The 15006-nt window shown below is 40.9% G+C and overlaps 1 long non-coding RNA gene across 1 annotated transcript in view; it reads left to right on the top strand.

Annotated features, from left to right (window-relative positions):
- The window catches only part of LOC139184499 (uncharacterized), a 46257-nt gene that overhangs the window by 25024 nt on the left and 6227 nt on the right, over positions 1-15006 (top strand). Inside the window, exon 3 of the long non-coding RNA XR_011567989.1 lies at positions 372-536. This is a non-coding gene — a long non-coding RNA (uncharacterized lncRNA). The remainder of the gene's footprint in view (positions 1-371; positions 537-15006) is intronic.

The raw sequence follows: 15006 nt of genomic DNA, 5'->3' as shown, positions 1-15006 counted from the left end.
ATCATGTAAGAAACGAGTTGCCAGTCCAGGTTCGAAACATAATACTGGATGCTTGGGGCTAGTGCACTGGGACGACTCAGAGGGATGGTATGGGGAGGGAGGAGGGAGGAGGGTTCAGGATGGGGAACACCTGTATACCTGTGGCGGATTCATTTTGATATTTGGCAAAACTAATACAATTTGTAAAGTTTAAAAATAAAATAAAATAAAATAAAGGAATGAACAGTACTCAAAGATAGAGCCAACAGGCAGATGGGATATTTGATATTTCTTTTTGAAGCCACCTTCCTTCCTGGTGGAACTGCCAGATGGGTTCCCAACTGGAAGTGACCCCTGTCTACAGCTCTTCCACTTACTTTTTGGTTTTCCAGTTTGCTGACTACAGATTTTGGGGCCTCTCATCTCCATACTCCGGTGACCAATTCTGAGCTCTGTCATCAAGGAACGCGTGAAATGGAGAGCAGGAAGTGTAACTACCTGAGGGAAACCGGTGGGCCAAGTTCTGAGGAGAGCTGCTGTTTCACTTCACTCTGAAGGTAGGCCTAGCTCAAAAATAAAAAAAAGTTCAGGTATTCCAGTATTTGTCTCTGTCTCAAGAGTACCATTCATTTCTTTTCTGGTTCACTCATATTTGTATCACCTCTTGGTTCTGTGTCTCAGGAGGACCCAGCTTTATGATTATGGTCTAGAGTCCTTTCAGACTCAAGCTTAGAGTTTCTTTCTCTAGCCCTTAGTATGAACTTTGTACTCAACCAATTCCCGGTGTTAAATCTTCCTTTTGAATGTAGTGGAGGAGTTTTCCTAGTTTGCAGTGGAAGCCAGGCTGATGCAAATAAATTATTTTAACATCACTCCAAATTATAATTACTTCTTTGTGATTGTTTCCAGGAAACATAATTTTATGTTTTTTATTACCCTGCTCAAATAATTACTGGAAATCTCAGTAGGAATGAGTTCAGTTCAGTTCCGTTGCTCAGTCATGTCTGACTGTTTGTGACCCCATGAATCATAGCAGGCCAGGACTTTCAGCCATGACCAACTCCCAGAGTTGACTCAAACTCATGTCCATCGAGTCGGTGATGCCATCCAGCCATCTCATCCTCTGTTGTCCCCTTCTCCTCCTGCCTCCAATCCCTCTGAGCATCAGGGTCTTTTTCAATGAGTCAACACTTCGCATGAGGTGGCCAAAGTATTGGAGGTTCAGCTTCAGCATCAGTCCTTCCAAAGAACACCCAGGACTGATCTCCTTCAGATCGGACTGGTTGGATCTCCTTGCAGTCCAAGGGACTCTCAAGAGTCTTCTCCAACACCACAGTTCAAAAGCATCAACTCTTCGGCGCTTAGCATTCTTCACAGTCCAACTCTCACATCCATACATGACCATTGGAAAAACCATAGCCTTGACTAGATGGACCATTGTTGGCAAAGTAATGTCTCTGCTTTTCAATATGCTATCTAGGTTGGTCATAACTTTCCTTCCAAGGAGTAAGCGTCTTTTAATTTCATGGCTGCAGTCAACATCCGCAGTGGTTTGGAGCCCCCCAAAATAAAGCCTGACACTGTCTCCACTGTTTCCCCATCTATTTGCCATGAAGTGATGGGACCAGATGCCATGATCTTCGTTTTCTGAATGTTGAGCTTTGAACCCACTTTTTCACTCTCCTCTTTCACTTTCATCAAGAGGCTTTTTAGTGCCTCTTCACTTTCTGCCATAAGGGTGGTGTCATCTGCATATCTGAGGTTATTGATATTTCTCAAGCAATCTTGATTCCAGCTTGTGCTTCTTCCAGCCCAGCGATTCTCATGATGTTCTCTGCATAGAATTTAAATAAGCAGGTGACAGTATACAGCCTTGATGTACTCCTTTTCCTATTTGGAACCAGTTTGTTGTTTCATGTCCAGTCCTAACTGTTACTTCCTGACCTGCATATAGGTTTCTCAAGAGGCAGGTCAGGTGGTCTGGTATTCCCATCTCTTGAAGAATTTTCCACAGTTTATTGTGGTCCACACCATCAAAGGCTTTGAAATAGTCAAAAAAGCAGAAATCGATGTTTTTCTGGAACTCTTTTGCTTTTTCCATGATCCAGCAGATGTTGGCAATTTGATCTCTGGTTCCTCTGCCTTTTCTAAAACATCTGCAACATGAACATCTGGAAGTTCACGGTTCAAGTATTGCTGAAGCCTGGCTTGGAGAATTTTGAGCATTACTTTACTAGCGTGTGAGATGAGTGCTATTGTGCGGTGGTTTGAGCATTCTTTGGCATTTCCTTTCTTTGGGACTGGAATGAAAACTGACCTTTCCCCGTCCTGTTGGCACTGCTGCATTTTCCAAATTTGCTGGCATATTGTGTGCAACACTTTCACAGCATCATTTTTCAGGATTTGAAATAGCTCAACTGGAATGCCATCACCTCCACTAGCTTTGTTCCTAGTGATGCTTTCCAAGGCCCACTTGACTTCACATTCCAGGATGTCTGGCTCTAGGTGAGTGATCACACCATCTTGATTATCTGCATCTTAAAGTCTTTTTTGTACAGTTCTTCTGTGTATTCTTGCCACCTCTTCTTAATATCTTCTGCTTCTGTTAGGTCCATAGCGCTTCTGTCCTTTATCGAGCCCATCTTTGCATAAAATGTTCCCTTGGTATCTCGAATTTCCTTGAAGAGCTCTCTAGTCTTTTCCATTCTGTTGCTTTCCTCTGTTTCTTTGCATTGATCACTGAGGAAGGCTTTCTTATGTCTCCTTGCTATTCTTTGGAACTCTGCATTCAGATGCTTATGTCTTTCCTTTGCTCCTTTGCTTTTCACTTCTCTTCTTTTCACAGCTATTTGTAAGGCGTCCTCAGACAGTCATTTTGCTTTTTTGCATTTCTTTTCCATGGGGATTGTCTTGATCTCTCTCCCGTACAATCACGAACCTCCATCCGTCGTTCATTAGGCACTCTGTCTATCAGATCTAGTCCCTTAAAACTATTTCTCACTTCCACTGTATAATCATAAGGGATTTGATTTAGGTCATACCTCAATGGTCTAGTGGCTTTCCCTACTTTCTTGAATTTAAGTCTGAATTTGGCAATAAGGAGTTCATGATCTGAGCCACAGGCAGTTCCCGGTCTTGTTTTTGCTGACTGTATAGAGATTCGGCATCTTTCGCTGCAAAGAATATAGTCAATGTGATTTCGGTGTTGATCATCTGGTGATGCCCATGTGTAGAGTCTTCTCCTGTGTTGTTGGAAGAGTGTGTTTGCTATGACCAGTGCATTCTCTTGGCAAAACTCTATGAGCCTTTGCCTTGCTTCATTCCGTACTCCAGGGCCAAATTTGCCTGGTACTCCCAGTGTTTCTTGACTTCCTACTTTTGCATTCCAGTCCCGTATAATGAGAAGGACATCTTTTTTGGGTGTTAGTTCTAAAAGGTCTTGTAGGTCTTCATAGATTCGTTCAACTCAGTAGGAATAATTCCTTTAAAAATGATGAAATTATTTCAACTTATCAGAAAATGTATACATCTCCTATGTTTCCAGTAAAGGTTTACATTTTACCACATTGTTCATTTCTCTACTCACTGATTTTTAATATATATGACAATTGTTATTTGTATTGACTTGTAAGAATCCTTTACTTATTGTTTAAAATATTTTGTACTTTGTAAACTTTCTTCTTAGCTTTTAGAATTTTTATAGTAGGATTTTATATGTAGAAATTCCTGTAAGCTACATTTAATGGCAGTTTTTATGTTTATTTTTCAGTTCCATAGTTTTTGATTCTCAATCTAATTGTTCTGGGTCCTGAGATAAAAAGTTAATATAAATAGTGAGATTCACTTTGCTGTGCAGCTGAAACTAATAGATTGTAAATCAACTATACTCAATAAGAATGTAAAAGTTAATGTAAGTGGTGACAAAGAAGAACACTGATTTATTCCCAGTTTCACTGGGAACTTCATTTTAAAGAATGTTCAATGATTAATTTTCAATGATATTTATTACTAGGTTAGGAAAGCTTGCTTTTATTCCTACCTGGCTATGAAGTACTTTTCATTGTCAAAAGAGTTTAAATGTTATTTAAGGCTTTTTCTGTATGTGCTGCGATGAGCATATGTTTTATGTTTTTAATATCCAGTAAGAAGTTATATAAACTATGCTTGCCTTTAAATAAATAAATCCTACTTTGTGAAAATGTTATTTTCTTCCTTCTGCTGAAGATGTTATTTCCTCATTTTTGCTGAATTTGATATACTTGTTATTTGTGATTTTTGTTCGATCTCTGTACATGAAGTCGGTATTTCTTTCTTGTATTGTTTTTGTCCAGAGTTTTACTGGATGCATAATATTAGTTAAATACTTTATCCTTTAGTTTTATCCTGTAAAGTAATTTCTGCTTGTGAATAACTGAGGTCTGTTCCTTAAGGTTTAATACTCAGCAGCTTACCTTTGAGGACTGCTGTCTGTGGGTAAAATGTAGGGAAAACAATCCATTTGTTATGAATTTCGTCATGTTAATCAGATGTTTACTTTTTATAAATTGATACTATTCATTTATAGTTTTACTTAAAATGACACATCCCACGTAAGTTTCTTAATAATTTTTTCATATGTTTAAATATCTGCTATGGTGGCTCAGAGGGTAAAGAATCTGCCTGCAATGCAGGAAATCCAGGTTTGATTCCTGGGTCAGGAAGATCCCCTGAGGTAAATGGCTACCCACTCCAGTATTCTTGCCTGGGAAACCCCATGGACAGAGTAGTGTGGCAGGCTACAGTCCATGGAGTCCCAAAGAGTCAGACATGACTGAGCAACTGACACTGGCAGCTTTCTTTCATTGTTTCAAATAGTGAAGGTTTTGGTGTCCAGCATTTGCAAGTGGACTGCCAGCTTTATGAATCTAATAGCAACAAACATAATGGCAGTTCCCCAGCAGTGTAACAACGGGACCAAAGAAGGGCACAGCTAAGAAAATTCCTCCTGGGACCCGAGTCGTCAGCGTGTGTCTAGAAGGCTATGCACATGTGCTAAGGAGTAACTACCCACTTAGAACAAGGAGAGTATGGTATGGGCAGACTTGAAACACTTCCAGGCCACAGGGAAATTTATTACAAAAGGGCAAAACTCTCATTGGCTACTGGGAGTCAAGCACATTTTGACCAATACTAGCTGGAGAAAAGGCCACCCTGAATATCAGTGAAGGCATAGAATAAAACTGAGTATTTCAGACCAAATGGAGAATCTTAAACTGAAGTAGAATAGCCAAAATTAAACATAAAATTAAATGCCCCCTTAAAATCAAAGGGAAGAGGTAGTGTTCTTGGAATCTTTGCAGTAGGTCCTGTGGCTCTAGTATGTGATCCCCGAGGAAAGGGTTAGCCCACCTGGTATGGGAAACTCAGGGATTTGGAGAACATTTAGACCTGGGACTCAAAACTGGGAGGCTACAATGCTTGGTAGCAGTGCCAGTATGGCTGAGACTTATAGTCTTGTTGGTTCTGAGTGTAACCAAATATGTATATAGCAGAAATTATGGTTGCTGCTAAGGCGAAAGCTGTTAATGAGACAATTCTGACATGAACACAAATCAAATTTTCCCCGGGTTTCAACTCTTTCTCTAGTTCCTGCCATTGGCAGAAAGGAACAGGAGAGGATTGGCATATAAGACATGTAATCTGTAGGTTACCAGTCCTTGTGTGACAAGGCCAGAGTACAAGGAGGAAGGGCATGTGGGATAGAGGGACAGTAAATCAGACACACACACGAACACCATCCACAGACTGTCTCTGCTCCAGACACACACAGAGAATAATTCCATAAAAATTGACCACTTAAAATCGCTTAAAATAATGGAAAGTAGAAATAGGCTAGGGATTAGTAAATTTTGTTTACTGGTTGTTTATGGTCCCAAATGATTAGAAAAAGTTGGAATTTTCTGCCAATGATCTAGGACACATGTTATAACATTGTTACTTCCAGGAGATTACAATCTAATCCTTGGGAAAGATCACTAGGCTTTGGCAGTCTCTTGAAATAGGAGCTATTGGTTTTTCCTTGTTTGTTGTTTTTTCAGTAGGCACATTCTGTGTTTCTTCCTTAGGTAAAGTTAGAATATTCTGTGCTTACATCCTAAGTGAAGCCGTAACATGTCTAGTTTTTAGGTAGGTTTTGGGTAGTTTTCTCAGATTTTGGTGGAACAGAGGCTGTTGGTGGAACAGCCTCTTCTTTTTCATCTTTCTTTTTTGGTCTCATGAACAGCAAAAGCAAAAGCAACAGACATGGTATTAGAAACAAAAGAGGAATCAGGAAATATGTTAGCAGGTTCCTCTTTTCCACCCTTTCTTCTGTTTGGGGCTCAGGGGCTGGGCCACTGTCCACACTGCCTCCTCTGCCTTTTTCCTGGCAGACGGGAGGGCCCCACCCGTAGTTGCAGTGGCAGTGCTGTCTGTTGTTGCAGACTCCCCTCAAAGAGCAGAGCTGAGGTGAGCAGTTACGTGGAACAGTGGAATAAGAGACACACCTCCTTCTGATGCAGATGTTTTCGGGACCACACTTTGTACCATCTTTCACTGCACCAATATCAGCTATTCTTATCCCGAGGTGGTAGTCTGTACCCCAGCAAGTGTTATCATTGAATTTAGTCCAATGCAGAGTAGTATGATCACTCATTAGAGGAATTTCTTTGACGTTCTCACACTGAATCCTCCCACACAGGCTGTCTGCCATGCTGCATCTTATGTATGAGGTTTCTGTGATACCACAGTTACCAAAACGGTCACCTCGGGTATTTACTGCCGTGTAGCAACTCATGTCTGCATCCTTGGCCTCTTTGCCAAAGATTTGCCTACAGTGTTCATTGCGCTCATTGCATCTCTTTCCATAGCAGTAACCACCGCCTGTGCAGGAGGCCCCATCCTGCACGTACACATCATCTGGACACTGACTGGATGTCCCATTGCACCACTCTGGAAGATCACATTCATTTGCTACTTTCCTACACACGGTGCCTGATTGGCTGAACATGCAGTTATGGCAACAAAGCCCAAAAGCACAGTTGATACCAGCTGTCATAGTGCAGTTTAACTGACAACAGGGATCAGTGTTACACGTCTCTAAGGATCCACAGTCACACTCTTCTCCTTCTTCAACCACCCTGTTTCCACAGCGTGTCTCCCTGATAACTGTATGTGGATTTGGTGAAGTGTACAAACAGCGTCTTCTATGACCAAGGTTGCAATAATCAGCATAGCTGCAGTTGCTGAATTTAGTTGTTAATGCTACAGATGGAAACAATATGCACTCTGATGCTCCACATTTACATATTTTGGGATTATCATGATCCATACCCAAATTATGACCCATCTCATGAGTCACAATATATGATAAAATAAAAATTCGTTGATCGTGGAAAGTCTCAATTCCACAACTAAATTGACGTTGACACACTGTCCCAACAAAGGCTAAGCCAAGAGTTTCACCATAATTCTTTTTTACAAAAATATGTACCACATCGTGGGGCACACGTTTATCGAAGCCCTTTTGCTTCCATTTGCAAAAGTTGTCCAAGGTCTTTCCAGCACCTCCTATTGCAATAAGGCTTTTTTGAGTCCATATCTCCATTCCCTTGAAAAATACCTCAAGATCCAGTGGTTTCATAAGGTCACTTACTCCATTTAAAACAAGGAACACTTCTTTCTCCACAAGCGAAGCATTACTTTGATGATGAAGATATCGACTGTAATCTATGACCACTGCCACTTCAAGAAAATAGTGGTGGGTCCACCAGCCTGTATAGGCACTTTGCATCAAAGTGGAATTAATGCTTTCTTGAATCTTCAATTGTCCTGCTATTTTCTCATCTGTTAACCCACATCGAAAGTATGAAAAATTTGTGTCCTTATTGTCTAGCTTATATATTAGATGCTCAAATGCAGTAGAAAACCTTTTGGGTTCAATTTCATAAACAATGTAATTTGTCTGTAACATTCCTTGAAAGCCGCCGAAGCAGTTACTGAGGGAAACCAGAGAGTCTGGGTCCCCCTCCACATAACCACGGTAATAACAGTCATCCTGGACAAAAGGTTGGTCTTGCAGGAGAACACCCTTGTCTGCGTAGGTGAACACCGGGAAGTTTTTGGACAAAAAATTCTTCTTGACCTTTATATGAACAACATGTCTCTGGCCCCCAAAATGCAGTTTGTAAGAGAACCAGCCTTGAAGCTTCATGCCTCTGCCAGTGGGTGTTACTCTCCAGGGAATCACCACTTCTGGGGGGCCAAGTCTTTGGGCGTGCCCAAGCTGGGGCCATCCAGGAAGGAAGAGGAATACTTTCAGCCAGACAAGCAGGAGAGTAACCTTCATATACACCAGGAACTCACCAACACCTATCGCGGAGACATCATATCTAGCCATTGGTGGAAAAAGAGGGCAGGACAGCATACATCAGTGTTCAGTCTCCTCCGTCTGAGCTGATGTATTCAATGTTAACCTTTAGTTTGTTGTCTGGCAAAGTCATGCAGTCAAAGCAGCAGCACTAAAAGAAAAACAAATAAGTAGAACAGGGACTGGGTGGGAGTGATGAGCAAACCAAGATAGAGGAAAAAGGAAGGGTACAGGTTAGGATGAATGAGAGTTTGGCTTAAGACATGTCTGACGGGCTCTTAAGTAATGGTGAGGCAGAGTGAGACTGTGTGAGTACACACGAATGGTGACTGGCCTACGATGACACTTGTTGAATCTAGAGGAAGGGCACATAGTGATTTGTGATACAGTTCTTTATGTCTATTAATATGTGCAAACATTTCCACAATATATAACACAAAAGAGTCTTACTGGAAAGGTGAATGAATATCATCTTCTGATAAAGGAGTCTTGTGTTACACATTTGGATGTTATGATAATAAACTATAGGTCCTCCTTTTACTTACAAGTGAGAATTCTTTAATCATAATACTCAGGAGAGATATATTATTCGCAGATATTATATTTTCTCATTGTCCATATGATGTATTTCCATGTAACAAGTCATTATTTGTCCTACGTCCTCTGCATTTCTCTTCATCTAAATCTATGAAATTGCAGGCGTCCAGCACTGCTAGCTTTCACAGCTTTGAGGATCTACTGTAATGCTACCTAATGCAATGACTGGTAGACCCAGGTGGCCGTGGGAGGGGGAATATGTTGGGTTGTTGATGGATGTTACTCAAATGTATTTACATTCTATCATACTGTTAAGAAGAACAGCATTTAAAAACCTGTACCCTTATAAAATGGAAGGAAATCAGGGTAGCTGGGAGGGTATCAGTTGAAAATTGTAATGTACTGAGTGCAAAATAACCTTCAGAAGTAAAAAGGAAATCAGTGGCTCCTTGAAGGAGGAAAGCTTGGAGTAAGGAAATATTGTCTTAGAGTGGCAAAGACATCAAAGTCTCCACATTATCGGACTTTAAGGTAATCAGTTCCCGAGTGCAACCTCACAATGTATTACTTCATAATAAAAACAGATAATACATATGCCATATGAAAATACCATCTACAGTTATCTCCATCATACAAATGTGTTATCATATATTTGTTAGCATGAAATATGACAACATGCCTGGCTGGCAATACTGATGTTCTGCCTTCTTCTTTGACCAAAGCATTTAAAAAACATGTAATGTTCATACATAATGGTATACACTTAGAAAACATAAATGAACACACAGATCAAGATTATTAACCGGTCTAGAGCTCTAATTTGAACAGAGGTTTTAGGGGAAACAGCACATTTGGGATTTTTAAAAGTGCTTTCAATACTGTATATTTAAAATGCTTGCTTTATTCCTCTTGAATCATTCTCATGTCATTTATGGAATTTTCATTTCATAAAAAGAAGAAACAACGTCCTGTGAGCTCACACTTCTTCACAGAAAGCCTCTTATTCCTAGTAAATTCTGCTAACCCTTTAAATCAAAAGGATAAGGTGACAATGTGTAGCCCAGCAGAGAAGATTTCCATTCTCAGAAATGGAAATACATGTGCCATACAGACTAGACATTTGTTAGTAATGTCCTTTGATGATCAAACATACTTCCAGACCTCTAAACAGCTAGCCATCTCACTAAGCTGTGCTGTGCTTGGTCGTTTAGTTGTGTCTGACTCTTTGTGACCCCATGGACTGTAGCCCACCTGGCCCTCTGTCCATGGAATTCTCCAGACAAGAATACTGGAGTCGGTTGCCAGGCTCTCCCTTCAGGGGATCTTTCGAACCCAGGGATTGAACCCAGGTCTCCCGCATTGCAGGCAAATTCTTTACTGTCTGAACCACCAGGAAAGCCCCTCATTAAGCTACCATTTACAATACATTCTTACTCTTAAACCAGTTCTCAAATCAGTCCTACATAAGCCTCAAAGAACTGGGCATCTGATTTACTAATGTATTATCCACCAATATTTTGATTTATCTTCTTGGTACCAAGTGAGTGCATGTCTAGCTTAATTTCATAGCTCATTTTCAAAAATGTTTAGACATTGACTTAAGGACATGGTCTGTATCTTAATATCACCTTGACTGCTCTAACTTCTACACATTATGAAACTGTTAACCACAACCTTACTCCTAATAAAAATTCACCCCTCAGATTTATAAATGATGAAGATAACTTTTCATCATATCTCCCCTTTTCAGTGCCCTTTATTTTACGTTTTACTACTGTAGTCTCTGATATTCAATATGCTATCTAGGTTGGTCATAACTTTTCTTCCAAGGAGTAAGCGTCTTTTAATTTCATGGCTGCAGTCACCATCTGCAGTGATTTTGGAGCCCCCAAAAATAAAGTCTGACACTGTTTCCACTGTTTCCTTATCTATTTCCCATGAATTGAAGGGACCAGATGCCATGAACTTCGTTTTCTGAATGTTGAGCTTTAAGCCCACTTTTTCACTCTCCTCTTTCACTTTCATCAAGAGGATTTATAGTTCCTCTTCACTTTCTACAATAAGGGTGATGCCATCTGCATATCTGAGGTTATTGATATTTCTCCTGGCAATCCTGATTCCAGCTTGTGTTTCTTCTAGTCCAGCATTTCTCATGATGTACTCTGCATATAAGTTAAATAAGCATGGTGACAATATACAGTCTTGACGTACACCTTTCAGACTTGATTTTTTTGGGCTCCAAAATCACTGCAGAAGGTGACTGCAGCCATGAAATTAAAAGACACATACTCTTTGAAAGAAAAGTTATGACCAACCTAGATAGCATATTGAAAAGCAGAGACATTACTTTGCCAACAAAGGTCCATCTAGTCAAGGCTCTGGTTTTTCCAGTGGTCAGGTATGGTTGAGATAGTTGGAATATGAAGAAAGCTGAGTGCCAAAGAATTGATGCTTTTGAACTGTGGTGTTGGAGAAGACTCTTGAGAGTCCCTTGGACTGCAAGGAGATCCAACCAGTCCATTCTAAAGGAGAGTAGCCCTGAGAGTTCTTTGGAAGGAATGATGCTAAAGCTGAAACTCCAGTACTTTGGCCACCTCATGTGAAGAGTTGACTCATTGGAAAAGACTCTGATGCTGGGAGGGATAGGGGGCATGAGGAGAAGGGGACGACAGAGGATGAGATGGCTGGATGGCATCACCGACTCAATGGACATGAGTTTGAGTGAACTCTGGGAGATGGTGATGAACAGGGAGGCCTGGCGTGCTGGGATTCATGGGGTCGCAAGGAGTTGGACACGACTGAGCGACTGAGCTGAACTGAATTGTAGTCTTGTTTTAGATCCCGTCAATTCAACCACTGTTGACTAAAATCCTCAACCCAAACTAGTGCAGATTTTTTCACTTGCTTTCACACTCTTAACAAAAACTGTAGAACTGCTCAGGAAGGAAATTACAGAGTATGTTTGTGGTAATTAATGAGTAAAAGGCAGGCTAAAATTGGCACGAGGTACCTGGTGTGTGTGCTGTGTGCTGAGTCATGTCCAGCTCTTTGCCATTCTGTGGACTGTAGCCCACCAGGCTTCTCTGTCCATGGGATTTCCCAGGCAAGAATACTGGAGTGGGTTGCCATTGTCTAGTCCAGGGCATCTTCCTGAACAGGGATTGAACCTGTATCCTCTTTCATCTCCTGCATTAGTAGGTGGATTCTTTACCCCTGAGCCACCTGGGAAGCCTGAGATGCCTGATACTTCGGTCAAAATGATGAAATAATGAACTGATACTTTCTTTAACACTTTGTTTTTAATACATTGAGCTTTTTTGCCTGCATATAGTGATATTGTTTAACTTGCTAGTTTTCTAAATTTTCTTTTCTGCCTGGATATAGTAATGTTGTTTCTTAACATGCTAGTTTTCTAAATTTTCTCTTCAGCACCTAGGACCCTCAGCTTAGCGATCTACTGTCTTTATCTCCACAAGTAGTTATTATTGAATTGAAAGGATGGTACTTTAAACCATAAAGCCACAAAATTTTTATTTTGTGTATGTTTAATGCAGAATTTGATACCTCTGTCCTTTATTGTTGCAGCGAGTTGGTGGGGGACTTAACTTTTTAGATTGAGTATTTTTTTTTTTTTTTTTACTATTTAAGTAACCTGAGATCCTGGGGTATTAGGGTACTTTTCTTGTAGGAAGAGGAGCATATTTAACAAAATATCAAGGCTCCATAATGAAGGAAGATCCTTAAATGGAATCCTTAAATGGGATCTATTGTGAGGAGAATCCTTGTAATTTTCATCTCTACATTCTATGTATGGGAATACATGGGATGAGAAAAGGACGATAGTCATTATATAGTCCTGGTCAGGGACTCTAGGGACATTGCTCACGAGGGAATATAACACTTTCACTAGTAATGTGGTACAGTACCGTATACTAGCACACACACTTCAACCTAGACTGCTACATGTTATCTCGTAGATTCCTTTTTTCATCTTTTCCACAGCTTCATCAAATTCAGTCATCTCAGTATCATAATTATCACAGCCTCCTTCCTTTCATTTACAGCCCAATTCAGTATTTTCCAAATTGCAAAAATGCATTTTTATACTATTTTAAAACTCTTAATCAAGTGGAATAGAGCAGAATGGGACATAATATAGGTCATAGACACCCCTCTAGTTTTGAAAAATTCACAAGGAATCATGTTGTGGTTGTAAGGATGTGTGTTTCTGAATTCACCTGTGCACAAATTCTAGCACTTTTCCCTTCACAGTTAAATTCTTGAAACACTTACCACAGGTAGAATTAATGGTACCATGGTATTTTCTAGTTATGACTTTGTGATACTTTGTGCCACCAAGGTCTGTGAACAAATATTTAAATGGAAACATCACATGACAAAGAACAATGAAAATCTCTCCCCTTTCATCTCTTCCTTATGTTCCAGATTGAAGTGCTTAGCAACAAGGCTCCTTGAGTTCTAAAGACCATGGCAATTGGATAAAGGTCTTCCACATTCTGGCTTTGCCTTGTCCATCATCCTCTAATTACTCCTCAATATGAATAAACCTGAGTATAGTCCTTATTCCCACCCCATGTATTCCCTGCCCGTAGTATAAGTGTTTAGTGTTTTTTATTCATACTTTAGTGCTTTATTCATACTGTGTCCCGCATCTCAGATTATTTCCTAAGCACAAAACCTCATAATGAAACAGTTGAATTGCTTCAAGTTCCAGAAATAAGTTTGATCTGGTTTAAACCATTGTTCAAGGATTGAGGCTTCAGTAACCATCTATGACTTTCACTCTAAGGTCAAGGATAACTTAGAGACATTTCGCATGTGTAAATAAGTGTGCCTCATCCATTACAAGAACTGTTGTCAGTAAAGAAGTGGCACAAAGAGATTACAAAGAAGAGCGAGATGAAGAAAGTAGAGTGTGGGTGGTGATGCTAGCATCGTAGTGGCATAAGTTGTTCCTATTTTCTCTCCGCTTCATTTTACAGTTAATTTACCACCCTTGTATTAGCAAGACTGTTGATGCCAGGAGGGAGTTTGGGAAACAGTCATCATTTGTGCATCAGAAAATAAACAACAGCTTGTTAAGGCCTTGAATTCCTTGGAGTTGGATTAATAGTACCCACGGGGCTTCCCAGGAAGCTCAGTGGTAAAGAACCCGTCTGCCAATGCAGGAGACTTGGGTTCGATCCCAGGGTCAGAAGATACACTGGAGGGGGAAATGGCAACCCATGCCAGTATTCTTGCTGGAAAATCCTGTGGACAGAGGACAGTGGCGGGCTACTGTACATGGGCTCACAAAGAGTCAGACATGACTAAACAACTGAGCACACACACATGGTCTTTTCTAGCTGTAGCCCTGCCATTGGAGAAGGCACTGGCGACCCACTCCAGTGCTCTTGCCTGGACAATCCCATGGACGGAGGAGCCTGGAAGGCTGCAGTCCATGGGGTTGCTAAGAGTTGGACACGACTGAGTGACTTGACTTTCACTTTTCACTTTCATGCATTGGAGAAGGAAATGGCAACCGACTCCAGTGTTGTTGCCTGGAGAATCCCAGGGACGGGGGAGCCTGGTGGGCTGCCGTCTATGGGGTCACACAGAGTCGGACACAACTGAAGTGACTAGGCATAGCATAGCATGTATATGAACGCTAAGTTGCTTTAGGGTCTGACTCTCTGTGACCCTATGGACTGTAGCCAGCCATCAAGTCCCTCTGTCCATGGATTCTTCAGGCAAGAATATTGGAGTGGTTGCCATACCCTCCTCCAGAGGATCTTCCCCTGTCTCTTATGTCTCCTGAATTGGTAGGTGGGTTTCTTTACTGCTAGCACCACCTGGGTAGACCAAAGCTAGAGGTAGTAACAGAATTCCAGCAGAGTTATTTACAATCATGAAAGATGATGCTATTAAAGTGCTGCACTCAATATGTCAGCAACTTAGGAAAACTCAGCAGTGGCCACAGGACGGGAAATGGTCAGTTTTCAGCTCAGTCTTAAAGAAGGGCAATGCCAAAGAATGTTCAAACTACAGTACAGTTGCCCTCATTTCACATCCGAGGCAAGGTAATTCTCAAATCCTGCTGTGTC

The sequence above is a fragment of the Bos indicus genome, chromosome 8 (genome assembly GCF_029378745.1).
Source record: "Bos indicus isolate NIAB-ARS_2022 breed Sahiwal x Tharparkar chromosome 8, NIAB-ARS_B.indTharparkar_mat_pri_1.0, whole genome shotgun sequence".
NCBI lineage: Eukaryota > Metazoa > Chordata > Mammalia > Artiodactyla > Bovidae > Bos > Bos indicus.
The sequence above is the reverse complement of the archived record's forward strand: the minus strand, read 5'-3'. Positions and strand labels throughout refer to the sequence as shown.